At 38.0% G+C, this 20,708-nt stretch overlaps 1 protein-coding gene across 4 annotated transcripts in view; it reads right to left on the bottom strand.

Moving 5' to 3' along the window:
- SBF2 (SET binding factor 2) overlaps positions 1-20,708 on the bottom strand; it is a 270,051-nt gene that overhangs the window by 184,828 nt on the left and 64,515 nt on the right. The gene's annotated exons all lie outside the window — the stretch shown is intronic.

Raw genomic sequence — 20,708 nt, 5'->3', positions numbered from 1 at the left:
AAGATAAAGTACTGTAGGCTTTTAAACAGAGATGTTATTTTTAATTAGCAGAGCACTTTTAGTAGGTGTCACTCTTGCCTGAAATCAATACAATACAGAAAGGATGAATGGGGTTTTTTTATGTAACTATAATGCTTTAAAAAAAACTCTCAAGTATTAGCATTAATAAGGATTCTGGATTAAAGAGGCAGACATAAGTGAAATTACACACACAGAGACGTCCTAAATTTGTCAACTGAATCGAAACTCGCATGTGATACTCTCATTTTAACATCATTCAAAAAGCAATGTTCTTGATGACAGAACTGAAATTTGTGCATTCACAACAGCAGAAAGACATTAACTGGCTATGCAGAGAAATATATATAGTCTTCTAATGAAGACTGAAAAGTTTTACTACGTAGTCCAGTACAGTGTATACAAGAATTTAGTAAGGTGCATAAATGTAAGCAGTCAGTATTCTTATGATAGATGAATATGCATCTCCTGCCTGCGTTTTTGCCAAAGAAAATGAGGCCTGAAAATATGTAACTTCAGACAATCTTAGATTTCCTCTAACTAAAACTAAGTAAAACCAGGTGGCAATTCACAAAGGCTGATCATTTCTGCATGACTTAAAATACACATAAGTATATATAGATTGAATTCAGCTTTATAAGCAAAAGAGTTTCTTTATCACACAAACAAACATAGCTCCTTGTACACTCTTAGCCAAATACATATAACTGACACCAAAATTCAGCAGACCATCCTACTGAACTAACCTGCTACCTACAGCTTACCAATGCTGTTATACTGCCCAACAGAGATGCTGTTACGTATTTCACACTTATCTGCATGTTACATGTTACTGTTTTGGCACCTGCATTATATATACACCCTTAAGTTCACCTACTGTTGCCAAGCCTAATGAGGCTTGGAAAGGTCTTGTGGATTTTTAAGGGTTTTCTGGCTGGCGATGGTAGGCTTTTCTGTTCAGTTCCATTTTTAACTTGCAGCCTCTGGGACAGTATCATGCTGCCATAAACTCCTCTCTCCCTACAGAAAATCTTCCCTTATTACAGCTATTACCAACATTAAAGAGGATTCATCATCTAGCTTTAGGCACGAAGACGACTCAATATCCTCTCTTCAGGAAACCAGTGATAACCTGAGCAGGGGAAGCTACCTAAGGCGGAGCAGTAGAAGCTGCTCCAAGGAGTTGCTTCCTTGAGACATGAAGTGTCAAACAGCTGAATTACAGAACGACAAGCTGAGATAACCGATAGGAGCATTCAGAGAGCTCAGAGAAAGTCCACAGCTCTTCAAAATGGAAGGTGATACACTATACTAAGTGAGCACTGTGTAAACAACTGGGAACATTAAGCCCTAACTGCAAATCTCTGCACTTGCTACTAGGTTTGTGCTTTTTATCCAGGATAAGCAGGCTTTGCTTTTCAGAAAAACATGTTCTAGACATGTCAGTAAACTACATGATAATCTATGCTGCGGAATGCAGGAAAGAGATTTTGAAAAGTAACCGGACTTTGGGGATATCAAATATAGCTGTACGACCCTGAATAGAGGGATTCATCAAGCCTGAGAACTGGAATAGTCTTATTTACTAAATTTTACCCTCCCTGGGGTAAACCACATCCTGGGTTTCTCAGAATGACATGAGGATGATGGAACTGGAAGAACAACCTGATGACCAGGACGGCAGAGCTATGACAGATAATGCCAGCTACCCACCTCTTTCCTTTCATGGACAGAATGTCTTGTACGACAACATCCTCCAACTGCCACTTACCTTCACTTGCCAAATACAGAGCTCTAGTATTTGTGTAACTATTGGAATCATCCAATGATTGACAGAAGTTTCCTTGATGTGTTCTTCTTGCTCCTTTTCTTGACTTCAGAACAGCAAGGGCTACAACACCTTGGTCTGTATTTTAGGATTATCTTTCCATTCCATCCAGTTTTATGTGAAATGGTTTCTTTGTCCGCTATCCCAAACTGCTACACTAGCTAATGGAAAAATTAAAGCAGTCACTCTGCTCCATACATACCTACTCATTATGTTACAAAACAATTTGAACAGTGAAGGTCATCCTTAATGGTAAGTGTGCAAGAGCTACACTCCCAGCAATTCCTGGAACCAAAGACTGTGAGTTCTGACAACTTTAGAAGAGACACACATAGAAGAAATGTTAGCATACTAAAAATTAAAATTAATTAGCAAAGTGAAAGAAAGAAACGAAAGTTGGCAAACATTATGTTAGCCTTGGATCAAAATCAAGCAGCAGCAGTGGCTTTTCCAAGCTTTTATTTCACTAGTTATACCTTCAAGCATAAGAACGTAACCAACAGACACACACAAGATATGAAAAATTTCCATTTACGATACAAATTTTTAGAAATCCAAAAAGTAAAATCCTGTATGAGCTAGAAACATATGAAGAACATTTGTTTTTAATAACGAGAAATTATTATCAAAAAGATGGCAATTAGTATTTATCTAATGTATCATACAGTCACACCGATTCCAAAGTAATTTCCTGCAAATTCTGTTGTAAAGCCAGGTTCTCCTCCAAAACATAAAATTTCTAGAAAACAAACCAATGATTACTCCATCTATGCCATAAAAATATGTACAACAGAATCATCAGTAACAGATATATTTATCTCAGAATCACCTGCTTTATCTACAATCATTTGCATCATTTAGCAAAGCAAGACAGTATCGTGTATGTCTTTGTGATGGTTTATTTTTGTGGCGATGTGGCCAAGTGACGACCTTGAATTAGAAAGGTATGCAGTAGCCATGGTATTTAGCATGGTTTTTTTTTTTGTGGTTTTTTTTTTTGTTTGTTTGTTTTTGTTTTTTTTTTTTTTTTTTTTTTATAACAACCGTTCTGAATGTTAAGAAGGTGTCTGCAAAACAACTGTTAGCAGAAATTCAGTTGAGCCAGAAAAGTCTCTTCAAAACAGTTCTGCTACTCAGAAATGAGACTAGTGTATTTGCTGCATTTTGCTGTTTCCTAAAATTCACTGTGAAGCCCAAATTTATTTCTATGCACCTACCAAGCTTGTTTGGTATTACGGAGGAATTACTTGTAGGCACATTTTAAATCAGAAGCATCACATCCATTAATTAGCACTGTAATTCTTAACGTGACGTCTGCTTCACTTGTTCCAAGCAGGAAGAGACACATTTATTAATCCCATGAGATGCCCAGATATAATTCTTCTAATAAACTCTGGCTTATAAATCAAAAGGCCACCATCAGTCTCTGAGGCACAAAGATGAGTATTGATGAAGAAAGCGAGGAGGCAGGCTAACAGTGTACATACAGAATGTCCAACTCCAGCCTCAGTGCCACACAGGTACTACATTGCAAATATATAATCCTAGAGGCTGTTACAAAACTACAGCAAATACAGTTAATGGACACACAATGATAATTAATTTTCAGTACTACAGACATTCATCATCAAATAATTAGGATAACAAATAGTTTCCCAAGCAATTATATTAGTTATTTTTGAAGTGGCAAGACTTGATAGTTTGTACAGTTATGTATGAAAGAAATATTTCATTAAGCCACTGATGATTACCTGTTGAAATAAAGTTCTCATTTCAGAGCTCTTACAGTATTAGCAGTTCTTTTGTTTGGTTCTGGTTTTTGTTTTGAAATTAAAAAAAAAAAAACATTCCCCTACATATGGAACTTTGAAAAAAAATTACTTCTGCAGAACTAAAAGGTTGTGTGTTCGCTAACTTGCAAATCCTTCAACTACAGTGAATGCTTCCTATATAAAAATGGAAATATAAGAATCTACTGGTGAAAAGAACAAACTTGTTATTCTCCTACGCACATCACAGGATCTTACAACTACTTCACCTTGTTCAAAAAATATTTTTTTGAGCATTTAACATTGCTACAATTTTTGTCTTCAGACTTGTCAACCTATCTCTTTGTTATACAAGAGATAACAATATGTCAGGTTCCAGAAGATGAGGAAAGATATATACAGCATATTTTCTAACTTTTCAAGTAGTATTTTTCTGTAAAACATTCAAGAAACAAAAGGTGATTTGATGGACAAGATACACAATCTGTAATTTGAAACAACTTGACTACTTCTCATTCTTATTTCAAATCCAAGTAGTGGTTCAGTGCCACCTTACAAAGGAAAAGCCCAGCTAGGGTGTTGCAATGGAACAGCGAGTCCTAATAAATGCTTCCTTCCACCCATTAGTGATTAGGTACGGGACCTCTTGCACAAGCAGAGATGTTACAACCTTTTCAAATTTTGTTCGTCAGAGCCACTGCTACAGTCTAAATTCATGTATCTATCAAGAAATTAGTTTTAAATCTAATTAAATTCTTGACCTCCATAATAAATCCCTGGGAACGGTTGTCAGAACATAGCTGTGCACCTCACAGCGCTATAGCTAATGGGGGGCGGGGATGCGGGGGGGGCGGGGGTGGTGGCGGGGAGAGGTTGTGTGGATATCTGCATTCACAAGTTGTCGGTTCTACTGACTGCCCCTGCTCAACGTGAGCAGAAAGGTGTCTTCGTACCTTACCCACACTTCAAACAGCTACTCCTCAAGGCAAAATGGTCCAAATGTTCAGATTCCACCCCCCGACACCTCCATAAGCTTTTCACCTACCTCATCATTCTAGTAATCATTCCCAAATTTCTTGTTTCTGTGGTCCCAGGCAACAGTGGAGCTATTGGTTTGTGTCTTTTATTTCCATAACGGTATTCTTAACACATCTTAGCTTTCGCGTTTTTTGACCACTGTTGCTTGCCGAGCCAGAGATCTTCAACTCTGCTATCCAAAATGTTGCTCAGATGTCTTCTAAATTTGTAAAATTAATTCATAACACAGTAAAGTTTTCGCACAGTTCAAATTACTTCCTTCAATGTGCATGCTTTTGCATTCATCATCATTGCATTTCATCTGTCATCTTGCTATTCATCTAACTAATTCGCTCCCCCAAAATTCCCCCAAGGGTTTTCTCTGATCCTAACTAAAGAATTCTAGTAGCTGCAATTTTGCTAATCCTATTGCTGATATTTATTGCATATAAACATTCTCATCTCTAACAAGGAACATTTCTGCTGAGGTGAACGCTTATAGTACCTTATGGTACCCTTTTGTTTTCTTTCAGCTCTTGGTCACTACCTGATTCCTGACTGCCTCTTGCCTTGTAATTTGCTCGACCTATTTTGAAGGGGTTTGGCAAAGGACTTGGAATCTGCAAATAAACAATGTCACTGACTTCAGCTGTTCAGTTTATGCACTCAGAGAATATTAATAGATTAGCGAGGTATAGTTTTTCCTTTGTGGAACCAAGAGAATTTTGTTTTGTATTTTGTTCAGTTACAGTTTTTTAAGACCACATACTTTAATTACTAGTCTAATTACAAAATGAAAAATCTTTGAGATTGCAACTAAAATTAGTCCTCAAATTCTCAAGCACTGCAGTCCCTATCCTCCTTTTTATTTTATTTCACACGACTATTAAAAACTTAATATCCCTTGTGTTTGTCAGTCAAGGTGAAGAGAACGTCAGTTCCTGGAAAAGGAAGAGCATGTCAGCAGGATGCATCCTTCTTTCTGCATACGTTGTTTCTGGGGTTTCCCTAAATAACTTCAGAACCGACAAAAAAAAAAAAAAAAGACGACAAAAAAAAAAAAACGTGCTTAGAATGAGGTGACAGGCATGGAAGGATTTACTGAAATGGAATGCAGGAGAGAGGAATGAATCCCTTATCCGATGTGTCACACACTCCAGGTCACAAGATAAAGGGATCAGCTGCATGGCATCAGCCTCTCCATCTGCAGTACAGCTGGATCCAGTTCCAAATGTGCACTCAAACATGAACAGACTCACAAGGCAATTTCTTTTGTGGAACCATTAATTTTTTCTTCTTCAGTATCTTGCCGATCTCACTTTCAAAAAAAAAAATCTGACGTTTCATTAGTTGTTCTGGTAAGTTCTACCATCCTTTCACTGCACACATTTGATGCTACTTTGAGTTTTATTAATAGAAAAAGAATGCACCAGATTGTATCTAAAAAAAAAAGTGCCCATCTCACTCTCCGTACAGATTTCTAATCACCTGTGCAATTAAGGCCCGACATGTACAGTACTTATTAAATCACGCAGTGTATTTTAATGTAGTAATGATGTCTTTCCTGTAGGAGTTTGTGTTCTTAATTACTAAAAATATGTAAGCAGAAAGTGTATTACTAGAAGTATATAAGCAGCTAGTATGCATGTAGCCATAAATTTTTCTGTGTCATGAAAATACTGCTACTCACTTATAAAAGACACCAGTACACTTAACTTACCATCAGCAAAGTACAGCAATGAACTGCAACAAATTCTAACTCAAATCCATCATCAGTAAAACAGTGCAAAAAACCCAACCCTCAAGGTGCAAAGAAAAATAATGGGTACCTTTCTTTCACACGGAAGGTCTTAACAGTAGTGGAGAAATTGAAATGAATTTTAAAAACTTAACTACAATACGAGCAAATATTGTAACTATAAATAGAGTGCAGTAACTAAATCAACATGTAAAATACTGAATTTTACAACATTACATAAACAAAGCAACTCTTTGACTATAACCACACCAGCCTCTTACACTAAGATGTTAAACTGTAGTTTCAGAAATGCTGGATTCTCTTATTCTGAGCTTACAAAGTAGTAACACGATGCTTCTGGTCAAAAGTTTTTTCTGGAATATGTTGTAAATGAAAGGAATCTTGGCAGGTCAGTATCTCACTAGAACGTGCAATTCTGCATGTCACTGCCTCTTGCTTATTCACTGAAACAACAGATTTCGTTACAAAACAAGTAAGAGAAACAAACATAGCCTCCTGCAGTTCCTGCTTTATAAGCTGCGTTCACCTTTCCTTTCCTTTACCACAACACCCATTGCCAAGACCACGTCTCACCGCAGGACAGGAAAACAAAAGAATTAAAGAATTGCTAAGCTGAGTTCAGTTACCCTTAGTCACCAACTGATGATACTCCTATTTAGGCATTTTTTAAAGCAGTGTTCGAGTACTTCCCGGAAGCTCGTGCTGCATTCCACATTACAGCTGGGACTGCATTATAACAATGAGAAGAGTTTAAAAAGTCAAGCAGCCTCTGTCAGATAAATACCTCCGTGCATAACTATCTAGTGAAGCCCCAGTCAGGTTTGCCCTGCAAACCTCACATGAAATAAAACACAGAAACAGGACAGATTTCAAAAAAATATTTACATGAACTCTAGATTACCCATAAAGTTGCCTTTATCTATATCACATTCTTGTTTGGGGGTTTGGGGCGGGCACACGCATAAGTTTCATTCTCATTTCCCTCACGGAACCTATTCATCGAAATTACTGGAAGGCAGATTGCACTGGAAAACACTCTCAGCCTAAAGCTCTCTGAGCAAACCCGTTCTGTGTTAAAAGAGATCTTCCAGTACTAATAAACGGAGTATAAATATTTTAGATGTTTCCAACTCCCCTTTTCAGTAACACTTTTTCAGGATGGCACATTAAAAACCCACTTATTTTCAACTGGAGGAAAATACCAGTTTATTTACATTGCAGCTATAAGATGCAAAACCACATTTTCACAATTTGCATCTTTAAAGTCCATAGATATCTTTCAAAGCAATTCCCACAAAGCATTTAATAGGCATTTTGTAAATACAAAAAAAACACAAATTAAATATGAAAAGAGCAAGCATTTAATATTTTTACAGAGAAAAATACCCACTTCCCCAACACAATTATTTTTAAATTAAAAACCTCTTGCAATAGATGGGAGTCACTTAAATTTTCAACATTCATTTAATAGTACGAAAAATGAGTTATTAAAAATAAATCCATACAATATAGATAACTGCAAAACATTATGGCTTCATCTTTCATGTCATTTCCTGAAGTTAAAAAATATACATACAAATAATGTTGCATAATCAAAACAGAGTTCAAAGTTCAACCTGTGATTAAGAATCAGTATCTTAAAAAATTAAAAGGCAAAATAAAAATCCCATTGTTCTGCCCACTAGGCTTGTTAAGGAGTTTTAAAAGTTATTTAAAATTAAGAAGAAAATAAACATTTGCTTATTGACCCCAACTAGACATCTGTGATAGCAGAGGTAAGAAAATGAGTAAGTTGACACACTGACAACGAAACAAATTTCTGCTTAGCGATTTCTTTTCATGAAAATTAAATTATTATGTGATAAAGCAGATTAATTTATTTCTCCAGCTTTCACAGCTGCTGTTTCACGTATTCTAAGTATCATAACTCCAAGCGATACATGTGTGGTGAAGAGAAAGACCACTCTGTATACGACAACCTCCCTCACCTCCCACAGAAGACATATACACCTTCGGGAACAAAATGTGAAAACATATTCAGACCAACTGCTCATTAAGTTTGCCATTTTTACCTTCATTGCATTGTCAGTAGATATCCATGCTCTCCTACAGAATTCCTAACAAACACTCTGTCTACCAACTAAAAAGAACTTCCAGGCCTCTAATAACTTTTGACCATGAGATTTGGTGAGCTAGAAGTGGTATCTTCTTCAGCCTTCTACAGGTTTCTAGGAACACTGCACAGATGCTGTTGACTAACACCACAAACCGAGGCACAGCCATTACTAAAACCAACACATTGCTTATCTGGTTCTACATGTGCTAAAGAAATAGAAACCAAGTGACTGGATGGAGTAGTGAAAACAACACTGTAATAAAATGCAAACAGCCCAGCAATAACTAAAATATTTAGAAGGAAAAATGTATTTTTAAACTAGTTGTTTTCTTCTCCGTCTTTTTCAAATGCAGATTTATGAAGAAGCCACCGGTTACATCAAAATGTTGGCGATCTTGCAGCAATTAAAAAATAGGTGTATTTCCTATGCTAGACCTCAGCATGTTGACAATGTTGTATTTTTCAAAATGCACTTATTTCCAACAAGGTCCAGAAGGTATTTCTGAAATACGCACTTTGGTTTTGTTAACAGGTCACAGCAGCAATTGCAGGAGTTGTTGGTTGCGTACAACTGAAAAAAGCCTGCTGTTACCGAGAGCCAGGCTGAAGAATAGCAGCCAGAACTAGGTCCACAGACTAAGTACCCTTAGGATGTTGGGCAGGGAGAACGAGGAGAGCTGGAAAACAATTCTGCACTGTTACTTATAAGAAACCAACTACAAAGTCAATCATGTGATGTGTGTGACCTATCTAGTCATTCAGTGAGCTACATGCTGGGATTCATCTCTGCCCTTATTGCTCAGTAGTAGGCCCATTTTGCAATGTAGTGGTTGCACTTTTTTTTTTACATAGAAAAAAAATATCAAACTGCAATGACAAGCACACAGTGTACTTCTAAATTATTGTTTTCAGATTCTTAGGTATTTTCACATTATGGAGAAAAAAAAATAATCAATAAAAGTAAATATAAAACTAGATGAAGACAAGTGATATCTCCTGGGAAACAGTTGTCTGAGTGACAAACTTTTCCTGTAAGATAATTGAAGGAATGAAACCAAAGACAAATACAACACATTCATTCCTGTAATGTTAAGACATATAGCAAAAAAGCATTTAAAAAAAAAATCAGCAGTTTACAATTGCAAATTGAATGTTTTACCCATAATAATTTGTAGTTCTCTAAGCTTAAGCACCTGATGATCGACTGCCCAGCCTGCCCCAAGCAGGGATCATGGACTCCTTTCCCCTGGCCAGCCCCCATTTATATCCTGAGCATGACGGCTATGGTACAAAATACTCCTTCGGCCAGCTTGTCCTGTCTCTGTTCCCTCATGCACACAAGAAAACCCTAACAGTCTAGCTAAAACTGGCTGAATTACAAAATACATTTCCAATATGCAGTTTTCCCCCAACAAACCACTAAAATTCCATGGTTAAAGATGCTACCATGAAACACGTCACCAAGTATTATGCAGAAGCAACATGATGTCCCAGGAAAGAAACTTTTGTAGATTTAAATATGTTTACATCTGTATCAAGAACTATGTCATGATTTTATTTTATTCAGAATACCATCCACTGGTTCCCTAAACATCCACAATTGAAAAATATAAGGAAATATCAACAGAAATGTTTTCAAAAGCTTCAATACAGAGAATCACTATGTCTAATTACAAAGTCCCTCCAGTTCTTGGAAAAATCCATGTCAGCCTCTGCTCTCTGAAGAATTAACAGCTGATATTTTCCTATTTCTACTCTTCTAGACTTTACACTAGAGGTAAAAATTGGAAATATGCATCAGCAACAAGATGATGGGAAAATGTTTAGCCAAAAGTTACAAACGGACTGCCAATAAATTAAGAATTAAGGTTAATATCAAAAGAAATCCAAGATATTTGAATGCAAATAAATTAACTGTAAACTACTTTAACTCAAATCAGACAGTGATTTTATAACATTTTTTCCTTTACTTACTTATTTTTTAAATAAACTTTGCTCTGACCTGAAAGGTTTTTCCCCAAGACACATGGAAATCTAAAAATGCATTGTACTTTGCAAGAACGGGAAGTACTTGGAGTGGGAGACATGCTACCATTTTTACTCCATATTGACTCCTCAACAGAGATTCTCTTCTCTTTATGCCAAGTCTGTAACTCAGGAAAGCCACCTGTCACAAGGTGGCATGCAGCTTTAACCTAGACGTAATCTCACTGAACAGTTCTTCCTTCTCATCACCAATCTCTATACACATATGACACATAAGATGGTGCTGATCACAGGAGGTCCTAGGGAAGGCACTTTAGGCAGCTGATAGCCTGACCTCCCACTCAAAGTATGGTAAACACTGAATTCAGACCAGATTGCTCAGGGATTTACAAAGTTAATCTTTAAAACCTCCAAGGATGGAGACCCCACAAAGACTTTTGGGCAACTCATTACAATGTTTGACCCTCCTTATGGTGAAAGATTTTCTTTTATTTGGCTGGAACCTGTTGCCTCTTGTTCTCCCATCATGTGCCACTCAGAAGAGCTGGGTCCATCCTCTCGATAGCCTCCACGAAGGTATTGGAAGGCTGCTGTTAGGGCGCCCAAAAACCCTTCCCCAGGCTAAACATGCCCAGCGCCCACAGGATCTTCTTGTAGGGCAAGACCAGACCCTTACCAGACCATCTTGGTTCCCCTCCTCTACAACAGCTCTGGTTGATCAACATCCTTCTTGTACTGGGGGGCCCAAAACTGGATGGAGCATTTCAGATGACTGGAGCGTGGCTACTGTGACACCCACCTACAAGAAGGGTCGGAAGGAGGATCCGGGGAACTACAGGCCTGTCAGCCTGACCTCAATACCAGGAAAGATCATGGAGAGGATCATCTTGAGTGAGCTCTCACGGCAAGTGCAGGGCAGCCAAGGGATCAGGGCCAGTCAGCATGGGTTTAGGAAAGGGAGGTCCTGCTTAACCAACCTGATCTCTTTCTCTGACCATGTGACCCGCCTTCTGGATGCGGGGAAGGCTGTGGACGTTGTCTATCTGGACTTCGGTAAGGCCTTTGACACCGTCCCCCACAGCATTCTCCTGGAGAAGCTGGCGAATCATGGCATAGACAAGTGTACTCTTCGCTGGGTTAAAAACTGGCTGGATGGCCGTGCCCAGAGAGTTGTGATTAATGGGGTGAAATCCTCTTGGCGGCCGGTCACCAGTGGTGTCCCTCAGGGCTCAGTTTTGGGGCCAGTTTTGTTTCATATCTTTATCGATGATCTGGATGAGGGGATTGAGTGCACCCTCAGTAAGTTTGCAGATGACACCAAACTAGGTGGGAGCATTGATCTGCTTGAGGGTAGGAAGGCTCTACAGAGGGACCTGGACAGGCTGGATCGATGGGCCAAGGCCAACTGTATGAGGTTTAATAAGGCCAAGTGCCGGGTCCTGCATTTCTGTCACACCAACCCCAAGCCACGCTACAGGCTTGGGGAAGAGTGGCTGGAAAGCTGCCCGGCAGAGAAGGACCTGGGGGTGCTGGTGGACGGCCAGCTTAACATGAGCCAGCAGTGTGCCCAGGCGGCCAAGAAAGCCAACAGCATTCTGGCTTCTATCAGGAATAGCGTGGCCAGCAGGAGCAGGGGAGTGATCGTGCCTCTTTACTGGGCACTGGTGAGGCCTCACCTCGAGTACTGTGTTCAGTTCTGGGCCCCTCTGTACAAGGGGGACATTGAAGTGCTGGAGCGTGTCCAGAGGAGAGCTACCAGGCTGGTGAGGGGTCTGGAGACCAGGTCATATGAGGAGAGGCTGAGGGAGCTGGGCATGTTCAGCTTGGAGAAGAGGAGGCTGAGGGGAGACCTCATTGCCCTCTACAACTACCTGAAAGGAGGTTGGAGAGAGGTGGGTGTTGGCCTCTTCTCCCGGGTGAATAATGACAGGACCAGAGGAAATGGTCTGAAGCTGTGGCAGGGGAGGTTTAGATTAGATATTAGGAAGAATTGCTTTACTGAAAGAGTGGTCAGGCACTGGAACAGCCTGCCCAGGGAGGCGGGTGAGTCACCATCCCTAGAGGTATTTAAGAAATGTCTAGATGTGGCACTTCAGGGCATGCTCTAGTGGCAGAGATTGTAGGTTGTTTGGTTGGACTCGATGATCTCAAAGGTCTTTTCCAACCATGAAGATTCTATGATTCAGATTCTATGATTTATCAAGCGCTGAGTAAAGGACATTAACAATCACTCAGTCTCCTGATTGTGCTCTTGTTAATGGAGCCTGGGATGCTGTTGGTCATCTTTGCTGCCAGGGCACATTGCCAGGGCACACTGCCGGCTCACGTTTAACTTGCCGTCTACCAAGATTTCCAGGTCTTTTTCAGCAGAGATGCTCCCCAGCCAGTCTCTAACCTGAAACACTACAGGTGGTTCTTCCCTCCCAAGCCCAAGGCTTTGCATTTTTACTTGATTAATTTCATAATACTTCCATTGGCTCATTCCTCCAGCCTATACAGGTTCCTCTGGACTCTGCAGCCCTGCCTTTGAGTGCATCAACTCACGTCTTCAGTTTGGAGTCATCTGCTAACTTCATGAGCAAGTATTCCATCAGCTTCTCCAGGCAGTTGTTAGGACAGGTCCTGTAACTCACAGATTTATAATACGTTTTCTTATTAACAGTAAACATTTCTAGGACAACACAGGAAAAAAATTTTCTTTCTGAGCATTTTCTCAACAAATGCATCAAAGAATTATAGATTAAGACCATAAAGTTCCGTGTTAAATATAAAATAAAGACAGACTGAGGTATCTGCACACAAATTATTCAGAAATGCGATACAGTAAAATTAGTACTGTTGGAATATGCTCAACTGATCAGCTAGGAGATCAGGCACTTATATTTAAACTTATGGATTGACGTAGAAAGTTGCTATGCAATTTTACAATCTAATACTCCACCTCTGCAGTTTGATCTGTAGCAGCAATCACTTGCAGGGATTCAGCAAATAGATGAAAAAAAAATTCCTGCAGTGAACACAGTTTTTTTAATTTTTTTTTTTTTTTAAACAGATCAGCTATTTAAAATTTTCCCTTGGGGGCAAGAGGACTTAGAGAGATCTCTTCACTGATGAACATAGTGTATATCAGGTGATGCTGCCTCATCTTCTCAAGCAGACAGCTGAAAGGAAAACAAGTATGACGAGAGCCAAACTGCAAACCTTCTACTACTATACATTCACTTGGACACAAACAGATGACCTCTAATGTTGAGACAATTATTTGTTTCATGCATCTACTGAATTTTGGCTTCTTTGCTAAAGAGCCACCTTATTGAACATACATTCTTTAGCATCTCTCACTTTCCCTTCAGAGTAACCTATCTCCCTGTATAGAAGTTAAGAAAAAGCTGCATATTCAGAGTATTGAGCAGGGATTATCAAACCATTAGTCCAAGAAGCAAGTATTGTTTACCAACTGCTTAATTTAAAAAATAATGGGAATAGGGAAATTGATTGGGACATAGGGTAAAAGAAAGGGAAAAAGAAAGGTCAGGCAACAGATGGAAAGAGGCTGCAACTGGATCACAGTGCCACTGCTTCTTTCCATGCCAGCATCCAATAGAATGAAGTTATTGCCTGAATTTCTCTTGTAAGTACTGAAAGCACATCCTTGTGCAACATTAAAAATCAATAAACTGACTTTACTTTAGAGTAAAGGGAGAAAAAGCACTGGAGTATTGCCTTTTTTGTGATTGCTGGTCTATTATCTGCTAGGTAGTATCTTCTCGTACCAGATTCCAGTATCTGCTGGAAGACAGATACTTGTAGTTTCCTCATGTAACTGATGCTAACCAACTCTGCTGGTTACTCTAACAACAGAGGGGTTCTTAATTGTCAACTCATTTCAACAAAAACACAGTTTGGAGCACCAAGGGTCAGATACTTGAAATGAGACAGTAAAAATACCCTTAGGATGGTAAATACCTGACTAAATATATTCTTTTAATGACAGCATCAAAAAAAAAAAGGCACAACATGATAAAATATTACACTCATGCATGACTGCACTACATGCTATCCAAAAATGTGCAAACAGAACTCATGACTGACTCCCATAAGGCCTGCTAGTCTATTTTGCAAAACTAATATTAATAATGCTATAAAGAGTAAATTATCATATCAAGAGTAATGGAGTAAATTTACTCTTCAAAATACATAAGGAGTAAATTATCAAGTGTTAATAGTTAAGCAAAAAAAAAAAGTGTTCATATTTATGCATAGGTCTTACGTGTCATCTAAAATAATTGTTTCCAGAAACAGTAAGTTTTTGTTTTTGTAATATAAAAATAGTATTCCTAGCAAAGGAAAACGTTAAAAAAAAAAACCTAGAAGAAAACACTGCCAACTAAAAGGAAAAAAAAAAATCTAAGAAAAATATTCTGTCTGGTCATTTCCAATGAATCCACATAAAAGTATTCACAAAGACTTGTGGAAATGTACAAAAATATTTAACAACCTCTAACAAGCTTCTCCCCCTGCCCCCAAAAAAGTATTACATAAATTCTCATCTTAAAAAGAATTTAAGAACAAGAATAATTTGATTCAAAATAAGACACAAAAATATAAAATATTAGCTACTGTACTACTTAAAAGTGAATACGTTACTGTATTCACTGAATACAACATATTGAGATAGCCAGCATATGTAAGAGGAAAATAGTAAACATCACTCCATGCACTTATGCTGTTTCAATTTAAAGTATGCAAGTACTTATTTACATGCATTTTAAAAGCCACAGTAAAAATGCAATAAAACTCACAAGTCACCCTCTCTTTCATGACCCAGAAATTCTAAAAAATAAGGGATATGTGAAAAAAAGGATTAGATTTTTATTTTACATATATTCATACAGTCACACTGACTAAACTCAACTCTAGTTACAACCCATGGTGTTCCCTGGATTAGGTTCACGACCTCAAGCATTTCAAATCTTCTCTAAGTGGGGTTATTAATAAAAGTTTACTGTAACAAAAACCATTGTATGTAAATTGCAGTCTTGTGCAAAATTTATGGGAGGTGGCAGTGAAATTAGAACCTGAAATCTTAAAAAAAAAAAAAAAAGAAGAAGAAAACAAGAAAAAAAAAAAAAAGAAGAAAGGGACCCGATCAGGAAAATTCAACACGTACAGCCCTTGACACTGCAGTCAACTGCAGGAAGATATAAGCACACATACATTCTTCTCCTTGAATGTGTTGGTTTTGGGATACGCCTCGCCTCTTGTAGGGGTTTTAACTCGCCCCCTGCCCAGGACATGATACAGAATGCTCAAGGGCCACGTCCAATATTGTGACTCTACTAAACAATTTGTGTGCACAAAGTAAAAAAAGGTACTGTTTGGATCTTTTTCTTTATTTACTTATTTTTAAAGCTAAAACAAGGAAAATCCTAATGGCTGAAAAACATATGTTAGAACCCGCCAACCAAGAACTATGAGTTCTTCTAATATATTCCACATATCAATACTTAATGCTGAGCTAAATAATACAGATTAAAGTATTTCATAATTTAAACTAATTCCACACTTTCATATTTGGACTGCTCTTCTTACTACGAATAACTTAGTGATAAGATCATAGTAAGCAGAAACTATACAGTTACAGTACTGGTTCCTAACTAATATCTGATAATATCATCAGAAATTTCTCACAAAAAATAAAACTAAAGCCTATCAACATGCAAGCTTTCTGACATCTTTTGCCGGTTGATTTAAGAGTCTGACAGTACAGCTGGCCTGCAGTTCAAAGAGCTGATGAAAGAGTTACACATAGACTAGGCTGTAACCACTTCAAATGGCACAGCTGCATCCCAAAGAGGATGTATGAACAAGTTCTAAGATAAGCACTCAAATTTTACAATACCAGGTACAGTCTAACCACTTTGGTTTTTTTAATGTCAAAAGTATTTTATGGATCAAAAAATATCTTTTGTTGTTGTTGTTGAAGAGACCTTTGCTAAAACACCTGAAATACATATCTGAGCAAGAAGAATTTAACATCCAATTTTCGTCACCACAAGCATTTTAAGGAGAGGTGTATTATTTTCAATTAAACCTGAAGGAAAGGCAGACAATACGAATATGTAATATACAGTGCGAACATACACAAATTAATTCCAAAGAGGAAAGATAATCACAAACAGGAGGTTTGGTATGGGCATTTCAAAACCATTCCTACTGAGGAAAATTCAAGCACCATAAGCTCCAGAGCTCTGTTCCAAATGAACACGAGTGGGCTTTCATGAAAGCACACTCTTGGCAACTTGGTCGGAAATTTCAGAGTCAAAACCCCTGCTGGTAGAACCCATTCTTTTAAACTTCTAAACTATTCATTATTTTTTTTAATTACATATTCCTGCATCAAATATCGATTGAAAAGTTAAGGAAAAAATGGACAGTAAGTACGTAAGAGATGAAAGATCACCATCCAGAAAACCATTTTGCCTTCCCTCCTCCCCCTGTCGCATCCCGGGGTACAAGAAGGTGGCCCACACAGTTCCCATGGTGAGCTGCACCCCAGCACTGCCCCTTTGTATGCGATGCAGCTCCTTCTCTGCTGGGAAAGCAGCAGGTCAGTCAGACCATGCTGGGCCAACATAACAGTCCCACTTCAAGCCTCTGTTGCCTTCTCAGTAAGGAGAAGTCTCACATTAGGAGAGCATTATTCTAAGACAGGACCTACACACTAGTGGCCTTGAACGTCTTTCAACAGAAGACACCTTCACAGTAGCAATGAACCCAGCTTGTAAGGAAAAGAAGGCACTCAAGGCAGGCGAGTAGGAATGTAACTGATACCAGGAAGAACCTGTTGCAAATCTTGGTTGTTGCATGTCAATGTGACAAACCTTATGCAGACTTGACTGTTCCTAAAGAAGTGGCAATTCTGAAGTCTGTTGAGGTCAGAGCGTATTTCGAGAGATGCACGTGGAATCCTATTCTTGGGAATCTGATACTCCGTAAGTATTTACAGGAAAACTTATTTTCCTAATACCACAGAGTAGCCATAAGTATTTATTTTTATTTTTTTTTAAACAGTACAATTAACCATCAAGAAACAGAAAGTTTTGTCCAAGTTGAGGAAAGCAGAAGTGAGCATACACTCCAGCAAGTTAAATGTAGCACTTCCAACAAAACTAATTAAGAAATTTGCTAAGGAATAAAAATGACTACTAAAATGTTTCAAATGCATCCTGAAGTGGAAAGCTTGTAATAACTGGCGAGGACAATGGATAAAATGAGACAACGGTAAAATGATCACTCAAGAGCTTCAAAAAAACCCTGTAAGAATTTTCTATATTATTGCTCCCCAGAGAGGTGCCTGGGGAAGTTCCCAGACCAAAACTGTATTTTGGAGGGGAAGATATAGAAGATTTTGGAAAATGAAAATGAAAGTATCAAACCACCAGGAACAGACAGTATTATTACAAGAGTTCTGTGATGTCAGAGAGCTATAAATTGTGGCTTTTGCTTTCTACCCCTGGAGCCAATAGCAGGTTACTGGAAGATGGGCTAATGTTTCATCTGTCTTTAAAGAGCATTGAAGTAATCCAAAATTTTTGCTCCACATGTAGCAAACTCATAGAAAGTGTCAAAGTACAGGATCAGTAACCCTACAGATAAATAAATTATACTGGAAAAGAATCAGAAAGGCTTCCCGACACCAAGATCATAAGTCATCTACCTATTAACAGTTCTTCAACAGAAGCAAATGGATTTACTCAATACAACAATATAGTTCACTTTTCAAGAACAAAAATCTTTTAGCAAGAACATTCACAAACAATCTCAATTAAACTAAATTGTCACCATATACGATAACAGTTCTTTTCTGGACTAATAACCGATTTTAAAAAGTAGGAATAAATGGTTAGTTTTCCCCAACGATTAGAAGAGTAGAAACAATATTCACAAAGATCTCTGCCGAGAACTGTGCATGTGTAGTAGGGGCTGACTGACGGGGTTTGGGGGTGTGTGTGTTGTGTTGTTTTGTTTTCTGCAGTTTCTGAACATATCCAAAAAAAGTTCAACAGTGAATTGGTCAAGTCTATAGAAGATAAAGTATTCGGAACATTCAATGCCAAAGTCTTTTGTGATAGTACATGGAAGGGTCGCACAATAACAAGTAATTGGGTAACAAAGCATCACATGATTCCTAACTGAGAAGTGGAAACTAAAGCAAATGAGAAAAAAAATAATGCTAAAAATGCATATGCAATAACAGGCTACATTGTTAGAAACAAGAATCTGAAATGTGTTTCACTTTAATGTGCCGTAACCACCAGGAGAAAAATTCAAAGGCTTAAAATTATTAGGAGAGGAACTGGTAGGTACACCCAGACTGTAAGACTTGCCATTTTGGTCCCTCCAGTTCAAAAAAAGCTACATTTGAACTAAAAGTCACACTGAAAAACAACAGTATCCAGTGGCTTCAAAGAGCGTCTATACAACGAAACATTGTATCAGAGGGGGTTCTTCATCGTGGGAAAAATACACTCTAGGACAGGAAGAGAACAGACATCTACATACTTACGAATACAATCAATAACATAAATATGGAATAATTCGTTATTTCTCATGAAAATTAAATAGAGCGCATTATATAAAATGATCATGTGTAGGTATAAAACATATAGTAGTCTTTTACGAAACATAGTGCAACTGCAGAATGCATTGCCATGGACTATTAGGAAAGAGGAAAGAATAATGGGCTTAAAAAACTTTCAGACAAAGAAACGGGGGAGAAGCTCCTGAGGATGCAGCGTACTTGTTAGCCCAAACGTTTCCTACCGTTTTGGAAGCCCCTTAAACCTGGAGGAGCATACGCCCGTATATTTATCAAAAGAAGCAAGTGTGTTATCTCATGATATCTTAAACTCCTTCCCAAACTATCCAGCGCTGATTCAGGGAAATAAGCTTGATCAACTTTTATTCTGATCTTGGTTATCAATATTTCCATTGCTATTCAATGTAATTATCACAAGGGCACCAGGAAACCAGGACTCTGTTTTCAATGTCTTCCCATAAACCTTGCATGACTGTGGAAAGTAGCTCAACTACATTTCCAGATGTAGCAGAATTAATAGATCTAGACCTGTTTATCTGTTACACTGCTAAAAATTATGTTTAAGACATAGCCTTCCAAAATTCATATGGTTCCCATAGCAGTAGAACAGATACTTTAGGGAAGTGGAAGGTAACACATACAGACTCGCAAGAACACAACCTTGCAGAAACTGCACAGTCAGCTTTTTGCCACCCTGTTGAAATTTAAACAAGTCATCCTAAAGCTGTCTCAGCAAAAAGCATACATGTTATCTGCACTCTTTCTCTTATTGGGGTCTGAAATACGTAGGTTCACTTGGCAAATCTTGTTTACACATTTCTAGATTGAAGCTTAAGTTGTTTGTTTCCTCCTCTCCCTCTGGATCAGTGCTGGCACAGGGAAGAACCTCATCCTCCCAAACAAGAAAACATGAAGGAGGTAACTCATATTAAAACAAAATGCTAACTGACTCAGTTCGGACCACTGCACTCTTACTTTATTCAGTGCAAGACATAAAATACTGTGAAACTAAAACTGGAAAGCTATGTTCTTTTCTGCCACACTTAAAATTGATAATCTGAAGAGACAAGACTCATTAAGTTTCCTTCTTCAAACACACTTCAGAAACCACTGTTAAATTCAGCCCCTAATTTAATTAAGGTTTCCACTGTAGTATTGCTTTTGCAACCCACAAGTAAAGTATATCCATAATAGGTAAAATAATGTACATAAATATGCTGTTACCTAACTCATCACAGTAAATTCATACTTTAAAAGGAAAGCTTATAAGCACTATCATATTTAAGCAATAAGACATAAGAGGGTGTGCATATGCCGTAATAACGACACACCTTAATAATACAAGAAGTATGTCATTATTATCCCATAATACACACCCTAAAATGCTTCAGTATAGATCACATCTATGCATTTAACAAATGAAATTAGGATACTTAGAATAGATGCCTATTTAGTGGCTGATAATCTCAAAATGTTTCATCCAAAAAAAAAAATTAAAAAAATCATAAAACATGCCACCAACTATTCCTGCTCAGGTAACCACTTCTAATACATTTTTTCATCATCATCAAATTACAAATACAGACTGTTAAAAAATACTTGTGTCAATGAAT

Source organism: Rissa tridactyla, chromosome 4 (assembly GCF_028500815.1).
Source record: "Rissa tridactyla isolate bRisTri1 chromosome 4, bRisTri1.patW.cur.20221130, whole genome shotgun sequence".
NCBI lineage: Eukaryota > Metazoa > Chordata > Aves > Charadriiformes > Laridae > Rissa > Rissa tridactyla.
Note: the sequence above shows the minus strand (reverse complement) of the source record. Positions and strands in the feature narration are given on the sequence as shown.